This window comes from Orcinus orca, chromosome 15 (genome assembly GCF_937001465.1).
Source record: "Orcinus orca chromosome 15, mOrcOrc1.1, whole genome shotgun sequence".
NCBI classification, from domain to species: domain Eukaryota; kingdom Metazoa; phylum Chordata; class Mammalia; order Artiodactyla; family Delphinidae; genus Orcinus; species Orcinus orca.
The window spans coordinates 52,678,364-52,697,015 of NC_064573.1; the positions used below are offsets into that span (position 1 = coordinate 52,678,364).

Below are 18,652 nucleotides of genomic sequence, written 5' to 3' on the forward strand. Positions count from 1 at the left end.
ACCCTCCTCCTTACTTGCTTTCTATCCTTGGGAAAGTTCCCTTATTTCTCTGGCTCTGTTCCCTGTCTGTTAAATGGCAGTCATAATACCAACCTCACTAGATTATTTAATTAGATGGGATAATATACACAAATGATTTAGTTAACACCCAATAAGTGGTGGCCATATTTATTGGTTCATTTAGAAAGGGGTTTCCATTTTATTTTATTAAAAAAAATTTTAATTGAAGTATGGTTGATTTACAGTGTTGTGTTAGTTTCAGGTAACGGAACCAAAGTGATTCAGTGATATATATGTATATATATGTGTGTGTATATATATATATACACACATATATATATATGTATATACATATATATATAGGCTATCAGGAGTTGGGAGCTGATAAAGTTTTCTATGTTACTTACGGTGTAATATCAGAAGGACTTTTGTTTGTGAGATTAGTTAGATCTTTTTTTTTGTCTTTTTTATTGAAGTATAGTTGATGTGCAATATTATATGTTACAGGTGTACAGTATAGTGATTCACAATTTTTACAGGTTATATGCCATTTATAGTTATTATAAAATACTGGCTATATTCCCCTTGTTGTACAATATATCCTTGTAGTTTATTTTGTACCTAATAGTTTGTACCTCTTAATTCCCTACCCCTATAGTGCCCCTCCTCCCTTCCTTCTCCCCACTGGTAACTACTAGTTTGTTCTCTATATCTTGAGAGTCTGCTTTTTGTTGTTGTTGTTATATTCACTAGTTCGTTGTATTCACTAGTTTTTTAGATTCCACATATATGTGATATCATACAGTACTTGTCTTTGTCTGACTTATTTCACTTAGCATAATGCCCTCCAAGTCCATCCATGTTGCTGAAAATGGCAAACTTTTGTTCTTTTTATGGCTGAATACTATTCCATTGTATATATATACCACATATTCTTTATCCATTCATCTGTTGATGGACACTTATGTTGTTTCCACATCTTGGCAATTGTAAATAATGCTGCTATGAACATTGGGGTGTATGTATCTTTGTGAAACAGTGTTTTTGGTTGTTTTTTGGATATATACTCACGAGTGGAATTGCTGGGTCCTATGATAGGCCTATTTTTAGTTTTTTGAGAAACCTCCATATTGTTTTCCACAGTGTCTGTACCAATTTACATTCCTACCAACAATGTACAAGGATTCCCTTTTCTTCATATCCTTACCAACATTTGTTATATGTGACCTTTTTGATGATAGCCATTCTGTCAGGTGTGAGGTGATATCTCACTGTGGTTTTGATTTGCATTTCCCTGATGATTGGTGGTGTTGGGCATCTTTTCATATAACTGTTGGCCATCTGCATATCTTTGGAAAAATGTCTATTTAGGTCTTTCGCCCATTTTTAAATTGGGTTGTTTGTTTTTTTGATGTTGAGCTGTATGAGCTGTTTATATATGTTGGATATTAACCCCTTATTGGTCATATCATTTGCAAATATTTTCTCCTGTTCGGTGGGTTGTCTTTTCACTTTGTCAATGGTTTCCTTGCTGTGCTTTTAAGTTTAGTTAAAATATATTATAAAAAATATTGCTATGATTTATGTCAAGGAGTGTTCTGCCTATGTCTTCCTCTAGGAGTTTTATGGTATGCGGTCTTACATTTAGCTCTTCAATCCATTTTGAGTTTATTTTGGTATATGTTGTTACAGAATGTTCTAATTTCATTCTTTTACATGTAGCTGTCCAGTTTTTCCAGCACCAATTATTGAAGAGATTGTCTTTTCTTCATTTTGTATTCTTGCTGCTTTTGTCATAGATTAATTGACCATAAGTGTGTGGGTTTAGTTCCCTATTCTCTTCCATTGATCTATGTGTCTGTTTTTGTGCCAGTACCATACTGTTTTGATGACAGTAGCTTTATAGTATAGTCTGAAACCAGGAAGTGTGATTCCTCCAGGTCTGTTCTTCTTCCTCAGGATTGTTTTGGCTATTCAGGGTCTTTTGTATTTCCATACAAATTTTAAAATTATTTGTTCTAGTTCTGTGAAAATTTGGTATTTTGATAGGGATTGCTTTGAATCTGTAGATTGCCTTGGGTAGTATGGTCACTTTAACAATAATAATTCTTCCAATCTAAGAACATGTTATAACTTTCCATCTGTTTGTGTCATCAACCAGTGCTACCCAATAGAACATTTTAGCATGATGGAAATGTTCACATTCTGTGCTGTCCAATATGGTAGCTACTAGCCACAAGTGTCTATTGATCATTTGACATATGGCAAGTGTGACTGAGGAACTGAATTTTTAACTTTTTGAATTTAATTAATTTTAAATAGCTGTATGTGTTGGCTGGTGGCTATTGTATTGGACAGTACAACTCTAGATTGTCAACTTTGTGATTAAATGATCTGTTGATAAAAAGGATAAAGGATCATGATAAAGGTGATGGTACCAATTAAGGTCTTTCTTCAAAATATTTCTTATATTTCCCTAAATCCTGCCTCTCACCATGGGGCTTAAATTCCTCCTCTCTCCGTGGTCCAGCCCTTCATTCAGCAGCCTCTACACTCAAAGCAAGAATATTGTCCTCAAGTCTTTTCATGGCTTGAATATCAATAATAGAATATCAATAATTAATAGAGGGACAGGAGGTTTCTTACGGCATATCATGCTTCGGTATTGCAGGTCAGGAAGGGGCATTTGGAACGTTAAATCATAGACTGTTGGGTAAAACAAATTTCTTGTTATAGAGAAATCTGCAGAATAGCATTTGTTATAATAGTAGGTGTGTTCCATGGAATCATATGTTATTATAAATGTTGTATTCTAGCTTCCTTGGGAAGCAGGCTCTGAGATGGATTTGTGTGCAAGTGGTTAATTGGGGAGTGGTCTTAGGAACAGCTCTTACAAGGAATTATGCAACGCAGGACTGGACAAAGGGGGAGGTGAACTGGGATGCAGCAGCAGCAGAGGCCTCAGTTGATCCCATGGTGTGCTCTGAAGCTGAGAGGGCTTTTAAAGTTGTCCCGAGTTGAGGCAGAAGGACCAGCCCCCAGTTTGGCTGAGGGCAATGCTTGTAGAGGGACAAGCTTTGAGCTCTCAGTAGACGTTACTCCCAGCAGCCCTGGAAATGAGCACCTCGGCTATATCACAGCATCCACTGCAATCAATTTAATTTTCATTTGGAGAGGAAACCTGCCTGCTTTCCTTAGGCTTTATTTAGGTCTTTTGCAGGAGGCAGCACGACATCATGGTTTAAAAGCAGGGCTTTGGGATTGGTTCAAGTCCTGTTCTCGGTGATCTTGGGCAAGTTACTTAGTCTCTTTAGGTTTCAATTTCTTTGACTAGAAATTGAGGATGCTGCTGCCTATTAGTAAGAACTGCTATGGGAGTGGAAAAACATGATGTGTGGAAGGCACTTGGCACAAGACCTGATGCTTGGTAAGCACTCCATAGTGGCCACTGTTTTAGGATTCTAGGAATTTTATAAGACACAACTTTTGGGCATAAGCATTTCCCACTAGGAGCACAGTAGAGTCCAGTGATGGATTTTGGCAACAGAGGATGAAAAAGAGCTGTGCTTCAACGCTCAATGCTGAAGCATTTATGAACCCACCCCTTTACTTCTCCTAGCTGTTGCCTTTGCTCTGGCAGAAGGGCCCAGAATTGGGATAAGCTAAGTTTGAAAATCCAACCATAGAAACAAGGCCACTGCTGTTCCTGCATCCAGAGGGGAGAGAAGCCACTTGGAGAGCTCTTGATCCTTTTCTCAGGAGGAAATACACCTCCTGAGCTTGCTCATTTATGTTTAGGTTAATGATGTAATCCTTAGAGATTTCCTGAAATGCGTCCTGCAGATACACACCCCCTCAGTTCTAATCACATTTCTGTAACCTTGATGGTGTGTGGCATGAATAGAACCTGTTACCACTTTCAAGAACTTCACAGATATTAACTGTAGCAGTTAGTCCCAGAGCCAAGGGACACACCTTCTTAACTTTGTTATCACAGGTTTTCAAGCTGAAGTTCCAGATGTAGGAAGAAATAGCTGCGAAAACCAGTCCACTTCAACTGACCCCCCAGTTGGGGTGTTTCCTGCCCTTGCTTTCGTGATATTTGAAGACATCATCATCTGCTAATCCTAGAAGAGGGGGTATTGTGGTGCAAAGCAGAGCATCCCAGACTTGGATTTTATAAAACAGTAGATTTTAAAAAGAAAACCTAATTTCCTGAGTAAGGATGTAAAAAAGCCCCTATAATCTTTTACCACTATCATTTCATTAAAAGGAAGGAAATTTTAACAAAACAAAATAAGAAAGAGAGTCTTGAGAAAAAGGATACCTTTTAAAGCTGAGTACATCTAGCTTCATGGAAACCTACACTCTCTGTATTTTTTTACCTTTTGCCTCCAACAGGTGCAAACCTTGTCATGGGCTGGCCTGGTCCCAGGCATAGGAGTGGACCATCAGTGGAGGTACACACCCTAGTGGTCCTTGTAGCCACTGAACCCCTGAAGGGCAGTGACCAGGGCTGTTTTGTTTATCACTATAATTGGTGCTTAAGACAATACTTGGGGCTTCCCTGGTGGCGCAGTGGTTGGGAGTCCGCCTGCCGATGCAGGGGACATGGGTTCGTGCCCCGGTCGGGGAGGATCCCACGGGCCGCGGAGTGTCTGGGCCCGTGAGCCATGGCCGCTGAGCCTGCGCGTCCGGAGCCTGTGCTCCACAGTGGGAGAGGCCGCAACAGTGAGAGGCCCGCGTACTGCAAAAAAAAAGGCAATACTTGGCACGTACTAGGGACTCAATAAATATTTGTTGAATAAAGTGATGAATATGATTATCTGGTTGTGACCTTGGCCAAGTCACATCATAGCTGGGGCTCAGATCTGTGCAATTAGATCTGTGAAGTCCCATCTGTATGATCTGTACAATTGGAAAGTCACAGTGGATGCTGCCAAGTTCTCTTGTGTTTAACAAACAAAAACCAATGCTAGGACTGCAAAGGAAAAGAAGAGTATTTTCTGTTCTTTTCCTTTTTTTAAAGGATAATTCAACTTTTTGGGCCACAATGACTTTTGCAGAGGTTTGTTGCAATGCTTATCTCCTAAACGAATGTGCTGATTCTCTGTAGGTAAACCCTGTTTCTCAGGGGCCCCAGGTAAAGCAGGGACCCTTGCATACTGAGTTATTAATTTAAAAACTAAGTGTTGGGGGATGGGGAACCTTGCCACAATTTTTATTTAGAGGATTAGATATTAACTTTAAACAACTGTTCTGTTTTTTCTTTTTTAACATATTTTTAAAAGATTTATTTTATTGCACATTTTGTTATTATTGTTATTGTAAAGTGTCCCATGGTCACTATGTGTAATTGAGTTTAAAGGTCTGTTAAATCTTTGATGAATAATACAACAATCACCCTAGCTTATACATATTTCAAAGCCAGTTAAATCCCAAGAGCTGGAAGCAGGCAGAGGGTTGAATACACATTATGTCTCTCTTTCCACATTCTTACTTAATCCACTTTCTTTAGGGAAAAGCTTCTTTTTGTCATGATCGGCCGGAAGTGAGGAATGAGAGATGTATTTTCATTAAGAATAGAGGCTTTGTATGAAATTTCTTCATCTGTCTGAACATCTGATAGGAGCAGGGCTTTGAAAATGATCTCAGATTGAATTGTATATGCATTTTGATTTTGAATGATGCCGAGTTGTGCAAACATTTCCCTGAGTTATGGCAAATGTTCAACAGAAAAAAGGATTCTTAAGACAGCATATTAATATGGATTGCCTGCTTCTTAAAACAATAACCATAGTCTGCATCCTGTGTATTTCTTAGGGAATACAGAGCATTATTTTCAATTAGGAAATTTCATATGAATTTAAAGGATTTTTTTTCATTAAAATTTCATTGCATTTTTCTCTAGCTCAAACATGGCTAGAACATAATGATACTATTATTTGGCACTAGAAAAACTAACTAGTTATTATGATATCTTCGGCCTGTTGTTTCAAGTGGAGGTGATTTTTATTGAGACATGACAAATTGAGAGTATTTTAAAAATGTGATCTTTTACAGTGCTATTTCTTTAAAATTGAGCGAGGCTTCCTGTCCACTAAGAATGCCCAGCCTGTCTGCTCTGTCACCCTACTCCTAAGAGAAGTCTGGCTCTACCCTCTCTTGCTCTCACTTTGGTTGGTGCTAAACTGCTCTTGAACACATTTTTCCAGAGCTGGGATGAGAACCCAGCCTCTGTTGATGTCACTGTTGACCCTGATCTGTGGGGGTATTTGCAAATGGGAGGAAGTTACAAAATAGCCACTGGCCTTCCTTTTTTCTCTGCTCAGCTCACCTCCCCACTCACACCCTCCCCTCTGTTCTTAGAGGTTTGTGAGATGCTTCATGAAGGCGTGAAGGCGAGTGTGAAGACTGGGGTGTTTGCTGTAAAATTATTTAGCTGCTCTTAGCCTCAGTTTTGTCATCTCTAAAATGGGAATAAACACACATATTTCATGGGATAAAGATTAGGTGAGATAATATATATATAAAATACTACCATAGCGCTGGGCATATAGTTCTCTTTCACATGTCTGCTTATTTCTATAAGCTGGTATCCAAATTAGAAACAGAATCATCTGTTGCCATTGCTCTGAGAAATTCCTTTTGTCACACGTTGAAGCTAGCCTTCAGCTGAAGGGTAGCTTGAAGAATATGATTGGCTGGCTGTCTGGGGACTGGCCACTGGACCTGAGGGCCAGTGGGACTGCATGCTAGGATGAAGACAGCCCCACAGGAGGAGGATGTTTTAAAAATGTCCATGTCTAGGTCACCGTAATTTTATTTATAAACTGCTCAAGCAATGTGGGTCTTGGAGAAACTTCCTCTTTATGAAAGATTTCCACATTCAACCCACCCTAAAGCAGCAGGAAAGTTCTCCATTATTTTTTCCTTGCTTCTGTGAAGCAGAACACAGTGTTTAGTGGGAATAGACCAAAGAAATAAGAGCAAGAAAACGCTGTCCTTATCAATCTTTAGGCGTGGTTGGGTTTCTGGTGTCCCAATTCTGTCTCCTACCCTGCCACCCCCCACCTACACCTCACCCTCCTTCGCTGAGTATTCTTGTTGAGCCCTGGAGAAAGTCCTTAAAGCACTAATGCAGGTAGGTAAGAGAAATAACTTTTCTTTTTTAAAGAAGAAGAAGGAAAAAAACTAGCTCCAGGTCAAATATTATGGCTGTGAAATAATTGAAAGAGCTTTGGAATTTCTTTTGGTATTTTATGAAAAAATGATTAAAAGGCAAAATTTTCTTCAAACATGACCACTTAGATATAGTATTTGCATTTGTTTCTGAACCCATGCTGGCCATTACTACATGGAACAAACTATCAGAGTATTGATCCCACATCTCCAAACTTACACCCACTTTGGGGGAAGCTTGGGCTGGAAATGAAGCTCTAGACTTCTTTGCCTGTGCAGGTAGATTTGATGTTTCAAGTCACCAGGAGTTTTACTAGGCTGGGTGGCTTAATGAAGGAATATAGCTACTTGGTCTTTATGGTGTGCTTGGTGTTATCTTCTGAGACAAAGTTGTTTAGACAACAGTGTATTTTTGCAGGTAATAAGCAACAATGATAACCACCAGTTTCAATGGCAAATATCATAACAGCTAATAGAGCTACTTTGTGAGAGATACTGTGCTAAGAGCTGTATAATCTATTTATAATAATTCATTTAATTTTTGATTCATTTAATTTTTCTAGTCACTCTACTTTTATCCCTATTCCACAGATGAGGAATCTTATGCTTGGAGAGATTAAGAAATTGACCCATGATCACACAGCCAATGAGGGCCAAAGATTTGAGTCCCTGCAGCTTGGGGTCAAGCCTATATTCTCTAACTACTGCTTAGTTTCTAGCTGTTTGATATAAGCTGAGTCTTGAATTAAGTTCCTCTAAATCTGTCTGAATAACTTTCAGACATGCAGCTAAGTTTTACTACATATTCCTGGTAATTTTCCAATGTTCAGTCTCCTTAGACTGAAATGTTATTGATACATGCAGAAGAAAATGGATCAGTGCTGATTGTCATCCCATCAGACATGTGATTTAAAAAGTATTTCATCTTAATCTGTAGTAAGAATTATATTTTTACATTACGATCCAATACATACATACTTATATATGTATTATAAAACACAGTACAATAGCTTTTATTATGTGGAACATATTCTGATACTGTCTCTTCTATCCCATTCCTTTCCATTCCATTCCATTCCAGTCCTCTGCTCTACTTTACTAAAAATGAGCCTCTTGAGATCAACTTCACTTCACTTCCCACTAATGGGTCAGAGCCCACATTTTTGAAAAACAGTCCCTTGGCTGGATAGCTTTTGCTATTCTTTAGAAATCCTCTGCACAGTGTTATTCATTTTGGCATCCTTCTAGAGGATTTTTCACATTGTGAGGAGTAGCCAGGGTGAAATTGGTGTTAGAGGACCCTGAAGAAGGTGGCATTCTCTCTCTGAAGGAGGTCAAGGCTGTAAATCTGGCTTGCTCTGGAACACTGAGAACTCCAACCTTAGAAGCTGGTCCCAGCAGCCTAATACCTTATATGGACAAATCCAGCCAGTGAATAAAGACTTGAAAGCCTGACCAGCTTCAGGCAAGGGTTCTTCAAGAATATTCAAGGATGCAAGTAATCTTGATTTTTAGTAGTTCCTCAAGCAGAAACACAATTCTCACCCCTCTGAGGCACGTTGAGAACTCAGGTGACTTGTGAATTTTGTGGGGCACGTTATTTGGCTGAGAAATGCTGCCATGTTGACCTGTTGGTTCCCAGTGTCATGGGCTGCTGCTCCTAGCAAACAGGATGAAAGTGGGGAATAAAAGTGAAAGTGGGGGAAAAATACAACAGTTAGGCACAGCCTCTTTGGATATTCTCTGGTACCAGTTGTTTTGTTTATTTTCTTTCTTATTCCCCTTTTTGGGTGTAACTGATGGGAAAGGGCTTAATGCTAATAACAGTTAACATTTATCCAGTGTCAGCTCTAGCCTAGGTACTTGCTCAGTGCCTTGTGTGGATAAATTCATTTAGTCCTTGCAAAAACCTAGTGAGTTAAGTGATTACCTCCCCCACTTTACCAATGTGAACATTGAGATTAGGAAGATCACCTTCCAAAGATGATACAGATAGTAAGTGATGCTTTGGGATGGAATCAAGGCATTCGGAACCCAAAGTCTGTATAGTGAGCCACCACACCACAGTCTGACCATTCACCTTCTCTTCATTGATGTCTGGTGGTCAGTTTCACAGGGAAGGGGCAGAGGTTGGGGTGGGGGGTATCTGTGTTTAGTGGTGGGCTCTCAAGTTGTTCTTTCAGTGTATGTATTGAGCATCTTCCCTGTACTTGTCACTGTGGGTGTCTACTGTCTGCCTAGTGAAACTTTCAGACGCTGGTTCCTCCAGATTTGCAGTGTCTTTGGAATAGTTGAACGCTCTGGATGCTTATACTCAAGTGCATGAAACTTAGTACTTTGATGGACTGTCTAGGTGGCTGAGGAAGGTACTGGAGAACAGACATGGCATTCAGGGTAACTAGGTCTCTGGGGACTATGCCTGGAGGCTGGAAATGGGAAATGATCTAAGTGAGTTGGCAGAGCCCAGCCACAAGAGCAGTGGGTGATAGAGGGTGGAACTCCGTCGAGACCATGAAGACAGTGGGTGGCATCTGGGGGGGCTGGAGTAGCCAAAAGCTGAGCCCAGCCTTGGCATGAGATTCTGGGACTAGACTTTGGTTCCGAGGAGACCTCAAAAGGCAGAAGAGCACCAGTGATAAAGGAACAGAGCATTACTCCAGCATCAAACCTCAGCCTATGGATTCCTAAATTCCCTTTGAAAAGTAAAAGTACTTGCCAAGTATTAGCCTAAATTTAGAGATTAGGACTACGCAGCGGTTAGGTGTGGAAGTGAGAACTTCTGGGATAGTGGGCTGGATTGTCATTATGTTAGGAATGGAGACACAAATGGCTTTGCCCAAATAAGCATTTCTGCTGGGTAAAATGCACCAGAAGGCCAAGTTAAATGTTAAAAATAAAAATGATACAAAATAAAAAATCCTATAGTTTCTGTTTTGATTTTTTTTTTTTTTTTTTTGGTGGAAGGAATAGAAATGTCCTGGCAGGGACGGGAAGATAATTATGTGTGTGTGTGTGTGTGTGTGTGTGTGTGTGTGTGTGTGTGTGTGTGTGTGTGTAAGAGGATGTAAGGCACTGGGAAAGCTTTTAGGAAGATTTTCCTTAAATGATAGCCTCCAAAACATTTGAGGGTAAGAATAATAACAATAACTCTGATTCAGTAATCATTAACTCTTTTCAGCATATTCAATGAATGCAGGAGATTCTATTATTTTAAAGGATTTTAAGTTATTTCAACTGATTTGGCTGTATTGTATTTTATTTTGTGGCCTAGGGCAAACGATTATACAATCCCTGGTTGTAGCTCTTGAAAAGGAAAAGTAGATGGCTGTAAATTCATGATGGATACTGAGCTCTTTGGTTCCCTGTGAGAATTATATCGCCAAGTGTTCTCTCCTCCTGCCTGGGGCAGGGGTTGGTGGGGGGAGTGTGTTGCTCCCTTAGCTTGTTATTCAGAATCTTTGAGGCGGAGATCCTTGATCAAATGTTCCTACTGAGGAGAAGATTCCATAGATAGCACTTTTCACTTGTTCTTTATTTTATTTTATTTTTTTCCAAGGAGATGGCCATACACAGAGAGAACCATACTTTTAATTCACAGAAGAACATTGCCATCTAGATGAAGATTACATTCTGAAGGCTCAGTAAGTGAGTTTTATTTCCAACTTTGCCTGTGACTCTAAGATGCCTTTTCTACATCTGTAAAATCTCCACCTGTGTCACAGTGGTGTTATGAAAATCTGTTACGAAATGCTTGCAGTATCCTTTGAGCTTCTTTTGGAGAAATATGAAATATTACTATTATGTGAAAATGGTAAAGCTTAGCATTTGACTGTAAATTTTTATAGCAGTAGACCATGATAAATGGAAATAAAATGGACAGACTTGGATTATAATGTATATTGACATAGATTTTCTGGATGGTAAGATAATCTCCCAAAAGGAAATTCCAAAAGTTAAGAACAAAATAAAAGTAAATATATACAACATTTAAACATTCTTAAGTCTTCTGGGCTCTAATTAAAACCCTAGGTCAGCATTTTCCAAACCGTGTTTATATTTTGTTATTTTTATTTATAAAACAATATAAATATCATGAGAAATTAAAAGGTATTTAATGAGTAATATATTCAGTGGTCAAATAAGTTAAGAAATGCCAGGTTAAACAGCTAGGTTAAATGCTAGATTATACAGCTCTTTTTCTGTGCATTGTGCTTCTCCAAAAGAGGGAGATGGTTTGTAGCATTTCTGAACTGCTTAATGCAGTTTGGAAAAAGTTGTTATAGGCCAGAAACAAATTTAAATAAGCTTATTTTTTAAATGACTGCTCAGTTTTTGGTTGCTTAAGCATCCTTGGTAATTAGCAATACTAAGATAAATTATTTTGCTACTTTTGTATACTTGCTAAGTTAAGAAAATTGAAAAATAAGACATTAATATCCCTTCTGGGATTTTCATTACATTATCTATACTTACATCTAAGTATACTGAATATATAGTACATGATTCTGTTCTTACCTACATGGATATTCTACATATATACATATACATATGTGAATAAAGTATAATCCTTCAAGTTATATTCTCGGCCTTTTTCCTGCCCACATCTGAATTCAACCTTTTCTTCCCTATGTGTTTCTAAACTGTACAGATTTGGAAAATAGATGATTTTAGAGGAAGAAGCAAAAGTATTATTAATGATTGCCTCAAAAGTCATGCAGGGCTTCCCTGGTGGCACAGTGGTTGAGAGTCTGCCTGCCGATGCAGGGGACACGGGTTCGTGCCCCGGTCCGGGAAGATCCCACATGCCGTGGAGCGGCTGGGCCCATGAGCCATGGCCACTGAGCCTGCGCATCCGGAGCCTGTGCTCCTTAACGGGAGAGGCCACAACAGTGAGAGGCCCGCGTACTGCAAAAAAAAAAAAAAAAGTCATGCACATGACGGGGACTAGCTGTGAGGTGTTAAAAAGAATCACTTTTTTCTCCTTAAAATTAAAAAAAAAATTGTAAAAAGCCATAATGAAGGTGTTTCAAAAAATAGTAATAGATGTGTCAAGGAAGGTCAAGGTCCTAAAATATTCTCTTAATAGGTGTCACCTGTATTTGGCAAGGGTTATGAAATTCTGGCTGGAAAAGAATTGTTTTGCTTTGGATGGTTGGAGGCTGGCTGGTTGGAGAAATGGCTACGACATTTAACAGCGACCCCTGGAGTCTAGAGCGTGAAGTGTCACTGGCATAGTTTTATTGTTTTAACTTTTCAGTTAAAGAAAGAAATCATCCTTTGGCTTTCTCTTTGCCAGAGACACAGGGCACAGCGGCTCTGTGGTACAGTCCCCAGTTAGCTGCTGCTGCTTGAGTTCCTGTCATTCCGCCTTTCCATCAAAATGGTTCCATATGATGATTGCTTGCTTGACTCTCTTGGGCTGTGTAGTGGTTGTTTTAAAGAGGATCGGAAAGTCCTCCTTTTTGAATGCTTCTCTAATGAGAAAGTGATCAATATTTAAAATCTCTCTTGGGGAAGGAAATGGGAAGAAAACATCTTTCTCTGGAGTTTTCTGACTTATCCATGAGGAAGCAACAATGATGTAAAGCATGGGAGACACTCAGACATCACTCCGAAAGCCATGTCTGAAGTCCTTATAATGGACATTTTCTATCTGTCAGTTTTGTGCCACTGCTGTCTATTCATTTCAAGGTATGATAAGAGAAATGGTTTGCCTGAGAGCCACTGCTCATCCCACATAGAGCACTTAATGAAAAAAAAAATTGTGTTGTATTTGGAACATTTTGGACTCTTTATCCAAAGGAGATAAATAATCATTTCTCTCCAAACATAATATGCATCTATTAAAGCCAAGCATCATATATCCTGAAAGGAATATGAAGGAAAAGGCAATCAAGGCTTTAACTTAAATGACTTTTATTATTGGTTTGGGATTCAGGTCCTTATAATGATTGCCCTTTACTGATAGTACAACAGGAAAGACGTATGGGGTCCTTGCCTGGGTCTGTCACTTATGGTCTGGTAACTTGAGGAAATCAGTGTGGGTAAAATTGAGTAAAAATATCTGTCTAAATCGCATTACAGAATCCCCGTATTGTTAAAAAAATCAATGAGATAAATCACACGTACTTGGAATATGGTAAAGGGCTAAAACACTATGAGGTTTTATTGCTGTTATTTTTCCAGTACTTTTTACAGTGTGGAGTACGACTTGTTTTCTGATGTCTTTGGCAACAGCAGTAAATAGAATATTGAAGAAGGACAATTTATACTTTTGGGGATGAGCGTGCAGGCAGTTTGGAGCTGTGGCGCAGAGTGAACTGCCTTTGCTGATGGAGGGAGAATTTGCATTTGGCAATGGAAAGAAGTCCCAGGGACCACAGGAATATTTTAAAGACCCTTCTGATCACTTGCTAGAAGGTGGCACCTTGTCTGAGATGTACAGATGGCTGGTATTAAGATTCACACCTGAGCAGCCATTGCTGACGGAAAAGAGGTATTTGTTTTAAGATGAGTTTGGCAGGGGATGGTGGCCTTCGGGGCGTCAGAGACTAGCAAGGTGACGGTGGGTTGGGATGTATGCTCTGTGAGAGCTTGTGTCTCCTTTTGCCCCCCATATACAAGACTGCAAGGGATCCCAAACTGGCTATATTTAACAATGGTTCTTTCCATAGTACAAAGCATCTTTGGACTTATAGGGCAATTAAAGGGAAGGAGATTTAAAAAATAGCAACAAGCAACAAGATTTCATTGTCTATACTAAATATCTAGAGCTGCTGCCTAGGTGAGACACAGTTATTAGCTGTTCGCTAAGCAGGAATTCAATTCGATGAGAAATAGCCACACAGCGGATTCCTTCCTTGCCTGCCATTCATTTTACAGAAGAGTTTTGTGCTACTGGAAGTGAGAAGAACTTGGCACAGCCCCTGGTACATATGAAGGACCCAGTACCTGTTCATCAGCAGTATTGTTACTGTAGGTGTTCATCGTCATCATCAGTGCATGTAACCCCAAGTGGAAAGGTCAGGGTGAGCTGGCTGTAGGGACAACTAGATCCAGCATATCAAACGCCATCTCTCATTTCTGTCTCTTTGCCTGGAAGCCTCATTCTCTCTTATAAGTTGCTTCTCTGCTCAGCTGGGGACATGGCAGCAGGCAGCTCTGTCCTCCCATCTTTGGAGCTTGTGACCAGAGAGATAAAGACACTGTTCCCCACAGCACAAACTAAGAAAAATCCTCAGGAAAAGACCCTGCTTGGTCTGGTGCAGCTCATATGCCCACATTTTAGACCAGTTACCAACAAGGTAATTGACAGTACAACATTTCGTAAATTGTAAAAATATACGGCAATGCGTGGTGCTGTAATTATAAATGTAATTATTGTTTCATCATTTTTTCTCTCCCTTCTTTATCTGTCTCACTTCTATTGATACTTGTTCTTCAAAATTTGGTACAGATGTGGCCTTTCCAAGAGACCTCCTTTGACCCCCTTAGGATAGGTTATATGTCCCTTCTTTGTGTTCCATAGTATTGATACTTTGTGCTAAATTCACCTGTACCACAGTACCCCTGTCCCTGTACTTCCTGTGCTAAATTCACCTTTGGACTCTGAGCTCTTTGAGAGAAGCTATATTTCATGTCTCTGTCCTCTAGCACGCAATGGGTGCTTAATAAATATTCGTTGAATAAATTATTATTCTATAGATGAAGAAGCATTGAACTAAATACATACTGAACCCAGAATGTCACTTAGAAGTTATTATTTAAAATGGGGGGGAGGGATAAATTGGGAATTTGGGATTAACAGATACACACTACTATATATAAAATAGATAAACAATAAGGACCTACTGTATAGCACAGGGAACTATATTCAATATCTTGTAATAAACTATAATGGAAAAGAATTTGAAAAAGAATGTATATATACATACATACCTACACACACACACAACTGAATCACTTTGTTGTACACCTGAAACATTGTAAATCAACTATACTTCAAAAAAAAAGGAAAAAAATCTATGAACAGGGTTTGTTATCCTGTGATTTGTCTCTGCCAATATTATGATTATATGCTTTATGATTAACTGCACTGAAGCAAAATTACTTAAGATAATACAAGAGTTAATTTTTGTTGAGGACTTACTATGTGTCAAACACTGTTCTGAGTGTTTTACATGTATTAAGTCATATAATCTTCACAAGAATGTGTTCTTACTAATAATCTTACTGTTTTACAGATAAGAACACTGGGGCACAGAGAAATTAAGTAACAGGCTTAAGGTCACAGAGCTAATAAATAAATGGTAGGAATGGCTTTCAAATGTATACAGTCTGGCTCGAGAGCCTCTACTCTGAATTATAGGTTACTAGTTTGTAGTGCTTTGCTTAAATTAGTTTTAATCCTCTAATATGTTCATACAGACACACCTTTCTGTTGGTATTGAGGGAACAAATTCTCTCTAACCCTTTTGCTTCTCTACTCAGTCCTAGTGTAATTGCAAACATTCTCCTGCATGAACACCACAACCAACAGTATCAAAACCCACCTATTGAGCCAGCCCATTAAGTGCAGGGTACAGTGCTAGGTAAGGGGATGCAAAAGGGTTCATGACACATGCCTTTGCCTTAAAAGAGCTAAAAATCCAGTTAGAAATATGGCCCATAGAAAAGAACTATCATTTCAGATAGTTTTGCTACATCCCAAACAAACAAAACAGACAACAGGTGATTTGGGGTAGTTAATGGTATTTTAAAAAGTTGCCAGAAAATCTGGATTTGAAGCCCATGAGATGAAGCACACCCCAGTAGACTGTCAATTCCCAAGTATGGGTCAGTGCCTTAGTCATCTTGGATAAACACCATGCCTGGTGCAGAGTAGACCCCCTGGACTGTGATGTGAAGTGACTTGGATCCTAGCTATGCTAACTTACAACCTGGATGTGGGCAAGTCACTACCCCACCTGTGCCTCAGTTTACTCACCTTACTGTCCTCACTGTGTTACTCATGAAGAGTAAGGAGAGGTACCTGAAACTTGAGAAAGTTGGGAGCAGAAGTCAAAGCACCCAGGACTAGGTGTCTTCCCTGAGGAGGGAGAGACAGCTGTGCTCTGTTCACATGCTCCTGTGAAGTAAGCCTGTAGCCCTTCAGGGAGGAGCACACTATTTAGTACTGTGCTTTGGAAGGAAATACAATTTAATTGAGTGTGATGTCCCCGGTGACAAACTTCTTTGTGGTTACACTGCCGACTTGCCTGGGCATCGGAGGGCCCTGGAGACGTAAGCTGCTGGGATGAACCCAGATTTCAACTCAGAGCAAGCCATCACAAGTCAGCTGCCAGTTCTTCACACTTCTCCAGACTGAGCAAAGCATTTCACTGAAAAGTTGGCCCACAAAAAATTTCTGATGAATTCCAACTGGTTCATAATTTGTATGTGAGATTGAAACCAAGAACATTTCATGTTCTCTTATATTCTGTTCCCCAGGCTCCTGCACACTGGGGCTGTGGAGCCTGAGACGTATGGGTTTGAATCCCACCTCCACTTATTAGCAGTACCTCTGTGCCTCAGTTTCCTTCATATATAAAATGGGGAGGGGAATAATATATAGTAAGATTCTAGTAAGAATTATACGACATGAGCATTTGAAGAACTCAGTAAATTGTCTGGCATGTAGTAAGCATTGGTATTATTATTTGGTGACCGTACTGAGCCAATAAAATTTAGGTAGAAGTTGGTAAATGGACCATAGTGTTCTTATATCTCCCTGAGGAGGGTCTGAGCAGATACACAAAGATCTAGAAGGATCCAAAGTGGTGGCTGCTGGAAATGGCTTCTTCTGCAGCTATTCCCTTCAGTCTTCCTTAGTCTGTATCTTTGGCTCAGACCACCAGCCCACCTCCATCTTTCTTGAAAGGACACACCTGGAACCTCATCAACAAAACAGGCTCACAGTAAAGAAGCAATGAGATGCAGGGAATTGTTGACAATTCTGGAACACTGCAACCAAAGCTTCCCCCTAATCTTGAAATACTGAAATATTAAAAAGAGGAAATTAGCATTACAATGACATTTGAAAGAAAAGCTATTCTGAGTCTGTGCATTTTAGTCTCCTAGAAGGACGAAGATTGGGCCTTGGGACCCCAGGGCCGCCCTTTTCGTGAAGTTGGCATATTTTTTCAGGTACACAGTAGGACAAAGATGGATTAAATTAGAGCAGTTTGGCCACACCTGTGTCCACACTGTTCCCACGTCAGACCTGGATCTGTGTAGTCATGAACTGCTCCGACCTCTGATGCAGAAGCTTCTGGTCCTCCCACTGTCATTCCAGGATTAGCATCAGTCAGGGAGACCTTGCTAGGTTGGCAGACTGTGACACAAATTACCATCATGGGACATTTTGTAGCTTCTAGCAGTTATTAGTTGAATAGGAATGAAGTGATAACCGATTGAATAAGTGAAATAGGTAATTATTGGAACCATAGTCATCTTCCTGAGAAGCAAACTTTCTGTGGGATTTTAGCAGGGATCAATTAGCCCACTGTGGAAGCATTCAAACACAACACTTGTATTCTGAATCAGGCAAGACGGAAATCTCAGACTTAATAAATTGCCATTTTTAGGTACCTGATATCATCATGGACCAAGCTCCCTCTGTTTAAGTGGTGGGCTCTTATCTTAACCCTTCCACATTTCGTTATTTTATTTTATTTAAAAATTTTTTATCTTATTTATTTTAACATATTTATTAGAGTATAATTGCTTTACAATGTTGTGTTAGTTTCTGCTGTATAACAAAGTAAATCAGCTATACGTATGCATATATCCCCATATCCACTCCTCCTTGTGCCTCCCTCCCAGCCTTGCTATGCCACCCCTCTAGGTGGTCACAAAGCACCGAGCTGATCTCTCTGTGCTATGCAGCTGCTTCCCACTAGCTAGCTATTTTACATTTGGTAGTGTATATATGTCAATGCCACTCTCTCACTTCATCGCAGCTTACCCTTCCCCCTCCCTGTGTCCTCAAGTACATTCTCTACGTCTGCGTCTTTATTCCTGTCCTGCCCCTAGGTTCATCAGAACCTATTTTTTTTTTTTAGATTCCATATATGTGTGTTAGCATACAGTATTTGTTTTTCTCTTTCTGACTCACTTCACTCTGTATGACAGACTCTAGGTCCATCCACCTCACGACAAATATCTCAATTTCGTTTCTTTTTATGGCTGAGTAATATTCCATTGTATATATGTGCCACATCTTCTTTATCCATTCATCTGTCGATGGGCACTTAGGTTGCTTCCACGTCCTGGCTATTGTAAATAGAGCTGCAGTGAACATTGTGGTACATGACTCTTTTTATTTATTTATTTTAACATCTTTACTGGAGTATTATTGCTTTACAATGGTGTGTTAGTTTCTGCTTTATAACAAAATGAATCAGTTATACATATACATATGTTCCCATAT

General features: G+C 39.5%; 1 long non-coding RNA gene across 1 annotated transcript in view; it reads left to right on the top strand.

The window, feature by feature from the left end:
• Nucleotides 1-10,659: 10,659 nt before the first annotated feature.
• LOC125961201 (uncharacterized) overlaps nt 10,660-18,652 on the top strand; it is a 149,324-nt gene continuing 141,331 nt past the window's right edge. Inside the window, exon 1 of the long non-coding RNA XR_007471574.1 lies at nt 10,660-10,823. This is a non-coding gene — a long non-coding RNA (uncharacterized LOC125961201). The remainder of the gene's footprint in view (nt 10,824-18,652) is intronic.